General features: G+C 52.4%; 1 non-coding gene across 1 annotated transcript; it reads right to left on the bottom strand.

The window, feature by feature from the left end:
* Window positions 1–347: 347 nt before the first annotated feature.
* Window positions 348–420, bottom strand: TRNAT-UGU (transfer RNA threonine (anticodon UGU)). The gene has a single exon. It is a non-coding gene; the product is annotated as a tRNA-Thr (tRNA).
* Between the last annotated feature and the right edge of the window lie 4,317 nt (window positions 421–4,737).

Raw genomic sequence — 4,737 nt, 5'->3', positions numbered from 1 at the left:
CCGACGCCCCTCCCCCTTCCAGCTTCTCCTAACGCGCGGCTGGTTCTTGGCTTGCGGGGCGTTGAAAACGAGTCCGTGGAGCCTCGTGTCTCCTGCTCTGGGGTCGCTGAGGACGGCTTTTTTTTTTCTTTTTTCTTTTTTCTTTTTCCTGCTCTTCGTGTCGGGCCAGGATTTTCTCTTCCGGGTCGCCTCTAAAGCACCTTAAGGACGCCCATCATTTGCATTTCAGGAAGAGTCATTTTTAATCCTCCAGAAGTAACGTTTTCAGAAACCGCTCTTCCATTTTGGAGTTTCTAGTCCGTGAAGGGGAGGATTTAAAAAAAAAAAAAAAAGTAGAAGTTGACAAGAGGCCCCAGCGAGGATCGAACTCGCGACCCCTGGTTTACAAGACCAGTGCTCTAACCACTGAGCTATGGAGCCAACTCGTTACCTGTCCTGCTTTAATCCAGGGACATTGGAAGCAATGTTGCTTTTGCTGGCAATCTGAAGACAACTGACTTCGTGCATCCACTATCAGTGATAATCATAAAGACTATGAATTGCTGGAGAAAAATGCCTACAATATGACAAACATTAAAAAAAAATCTCAAAGTCCTAGGCTTATGATTACAAAACACGAAATCATACCTCCGTAAGTTAAGCATACAGACAGGGGCTGGAAGGGAAAATGTAAAAATGAAATCATGTTCTGATCGTATTAGGAGTGGTTCTTTTACATGTGAAAAAAAAGCCTCCAATTCATTGTTTATATGACAAATTGTATCAAGTTTAATACAGGGAAATGGGGGGGGGTCTTTGCTTCTCATAAATTAAGCTATTGATTATGGATGAATTAATTGATTGAACAGTATCTATTGAGTACTCACATACCTCTAGACTTCGGGGGTAGGGTGAATAAATAAAGCTCTGTTCCTGTTGTTTCTTTAATGATTGGGATCCTGAAACTGTACCTCATTCTTTTTTGCTTAATGAACTATTGACCGAAGGAATGAAGTTATGGTCACAGCATGACCCATTCCTGCGTGAAGGAGGGAATGAAGGTCATTTGGCCCAGCGAGCTGCCTGCCTCGCTCCCTTACCTCCTTCAAGGGTCTGCTCACATTCACTTACTCAACAAACCCTTCCTGACCCGCTCCTTGAAACTGCTCTAGCCTCCTTATCCTGTCCCGTTTACCCCCTAACGTGTTAACCTTCTTTCCTGTTAGATAATGTACTCTATTATTCTTTACTGTCTCTCCATTAGCGTGTCAGTTCCTTGCGGCCAACGCCCAGACCAGTGTGTAGCACGTAGTAGGTGCTCAGTAAATGGCTGAGTGAACGACATCTATGTTCAGGTCCTAAGCCGGGAGAAATCAGGCAAGTGCTTGGGGGAGACGGCCTCTCAACTCCCCTCTACTTCCACTGCCTCTCCCTCCCAGCTGGAATTTTGGGAACACCCTTGTGTCTCCTTGGCCCGTCTGCTTTTCTTATTGTTCTGCTTCCCCTGCTCTTTGCTCTGAGGTTCACTGTCCTAATGCGTGGCCTTTGTTCTTCCTCCGCTCTAGGACCCTCCAGGAGCGTTCTGTTGTACTCAGGATAAAGGCCAAAGTCCTCAGTTTCATTTTTTTTTGGTAAACCACCTTTTCCTCTCCCCCAGGCTAACCTCGCTGGCACCGCCGTTTCTCTTTACATGGCTTCTTCCGCGTGGAACATCTGAGCCTGATTTCAGCGCCTCGTGTCATTTTCCCAAGAGCATCAGAGCTGGCTTATTCCCCGTCTCAGAGGTGGTCTGGAGAGTGTTATTAGTTTTCTAGGGCTGCCTAACAAAGTACCACCCGCGGGTGCAATAGAAGTGTATTGTCTCAGGCTTCTGGAGGCTGTGGGTTCGACGCAAGGTGTGGGTAGGGTCGTTTCCTTTGGAAGGTTCTGAGGGAGGATCCATCCCAGCCTCTCTCCTTGGCACTGGTAGATGGCCGGCTTCTCCCCGTGTTTCGTTTCTTTTCTTTCTTAAAATTACCTTAATGTTTACTTATTATTTTGAGAGAGAGAGAGGTGGGGGGAGAGGGACTGAGTCTGGAGATAATGTGTGCCAGCGGTTCAGGGACGGCCTTGGGTCAGGGGCTCCGCCACTTCGCAGTGCCACGGGGTTCCTGGTGGTGTTCAGGTTGTTCTGGGTGGAAGGATGGGGGCGGGGGGACGAAGACCCAGGAAAAAGATCGAGGAAATGCACCCCTAGCCTCCCGTTACCTTGATACCTGGATTGCAGAACGAATTTAGTAGCTCAAAGTCCCATTTGGTGGGCTGCCCCCAGCCCTTCCAGATCAAACTCGAGGGGGCGGCGGGCAGGGGAAAGATCTTGGGCTTCGGGGTCTGGCAAGACCTCAGTTCGAATCCGGGGACACCTGGGGACACCTGGTCCCGGCCGCCCACCGCCGAACTGCAGTGGGTGCTTCGGCTTCAGCCTCGGAGGGACTAGGTTCCCAGCCCAGCTCTGCCCCCTGCTGGCGGCACCGAAGTTACTGCACCTCCAAGGCCGCACCTGTACCGAGGGGTGATAGGGTCGTGCTGCCTGGGGTGGTCATGGGGGCAGACGGTGACGCACTGGGCCTCGCCTCCCCTTCAGGTACTGCCCACCAGGACCTGCGCGGTCCCCATCCCCATCTTCTTTCTCCCTTTCCTTCGGACTGGGGCGGAGGAGCTGTACCCCTGGCTCCAGCGGCAGTGATCCCTCCGGCTTTCTGCCCTCTTCCAACCAGCCATCCCCCTGCGCCGTTTTTCTAAAAAAATTTTTTTTTAACGTTTATTCATTTTTGAGAGACAGAGAAAGACAGCATGAGCAGGGAAGGGGCAGAGAGAGGGACACACAGAATCGGAAGCAGGCTCCAGGCTCCGAGCTGTCAGCACAGAGCCCCATACGGCTGGAACTCCCGAACTTTGGGATCATCCTGAGCCGAAGTCAGAAACAACCGACTGAGCCACCCAGACGCGCCCCACCCCCCCCACGCCTGCGCCCTTTAATCCCTGGAACATCCGGGTCACTGGACCTTTCCCTTTAGCTTAAAAAAAAAAAAAAAAAACTTATTTATTTATTTTGAGGGGAGGGGCAGAGAGAGAATCCTGAGCAGGCTCCACCGCCCTCAGGGCGGAGCCACAGGCAGGGCTCGACCCTATGAACCTGTGAGGTCATGACCCCAGCCAAGATCAAGAGTCAGAGGCTGAGCCACCCAGGCCCACCCCTCATTGCCACCAGCTGTTACCGCACTGGAGTCTCTCCCACAGAGACCATAAAGTGAGAGGAAAGGAAAGAAAACCCCTCCGCTGCAGGGGTTTGTCTGCCCTGGTTCCCTCTGTTCCTCGCCCAACTGGCCCTCTGTTTTGGGCCCGCCCCACTCTAGGCAGACAAGACCTTGGGGTCTTGACCCCACTGACCACTTTCTCCCCTGCGAAGGCTCTCTGCCGTGTCCCTCGCGGCCCCCACTCCTGAGAGCCCGCTCACTTCCTGGGAGGCTGCTTCTCAGCCTTGTTTGCGGCCCCGCCTTCCTTGCCGCCCCCCGTCCCCCTCGCGGGGGAGGGTCCGGCCACAGGCGCCCGAGCACCCGAGTCCGAGCTGGGCAGCTTTTTAGTGGAAGCGCAGGGCCCACGGCCGGGAGCATGAACGGCGAATACAGACAGCTTGGTTTCCTCGCATGTAAAACGGGACGAGGAAGAGGTTGGTGAAAATAATGTGAACAATGGTACCATCTCGTGTGGGCACGTGGGAAGAGTGAGTGAAACCATGCGTGTAAATACTTCACCTGGCATCTGGGGGGTACTTAATCGGGATGAATTGCTTTTTTTACTGGTCGTACCTAGGGGATAAAGAGCATGGGGTTCGTAGGGCCCAGAGCCCCTTTTCTGTAGCCAGAGCACCTGCTGAGTGAGACGTTATCACTCTCCTTTGGGAGCTGACATAGGAGTGGGTGAGTCATGTCCAGAAACAGGAGATTCTCTCACCTCTTGAAAGACCACGGATTAGAATGAACCTTATTAAAGCCAGACCAGGCAAGGGCTCCACCAGGCCAGGAAGAGGATAGTCTTTCATTGCCGCAGCTGTCTTCTGTCATTTTCCCTGCTCCCCTCGGTGTTTTGGAGGAGTTTCTAACCCCCAGCAGCCAGAGGAGAGTCAGAGGACCCAAAAGTGCGGGTCCGTACTTTTGGTGGGTAGAATGATACTGGAAATGGCTCATTCAGAGACTGGATGCCAGTTGAGACACTGAAGGCATCTTAGGAGGTTGTTCAAGGCTTTTGGGACAGTCTTGTGGGACCAAGAAACTTCCCCGAAAGAGCTCTTGTGCGTCCCTCTGATCCCGGTGGGAAGAGACAAAAGAAGCCATCCAGTCTGGGGCAGAAATACACAACTCGAGAGTCTTACAGTTCTTCCAGCCCCGTGGGGCTCCATTCTGGCTGCACATTAGTTATCTGGGGGCTTTAAAAAATGGCATTGCCCAAGCCCCAGAAATTCTGCAGCTACATCTGAGAACCTGATCTAACCAATCCTTTTTTTGTTTTGTTTTAAATGTTTATTTATTTTTGAGACAGAGAGAGACAGAGCATGAACGGGGGAGGGGCAGAGAGAGAGGGAGACACGGAATCGAAAGCAGGCTCCACGCTCTGAGCCATCAGCCCAGAGCCGGACGTGGGGCTCGAACTCACGGACCGCGAGATCGTGACCTGAGCTGAAGTCGGAGGCTTAACCGACTGAGCCACCCAGGCGCCCCA

This window comes from Panthera uncia, chromosome F1 (genome assembly GCF_023721935.1).
Source record: "Panthera uncia isolate 11264 chromosome F1, Puncia_PCG_1.0, whole genome shotgun sequence".
Lineage (NCBI taxonomy): Eukaryota > Metazoa > Chordata > Mammalia > Carnivora > Felidae > Panthera > Panthera uncia.
This window is presented reverse-complemented; position numbering and strand designations above follow the sequence as displayed.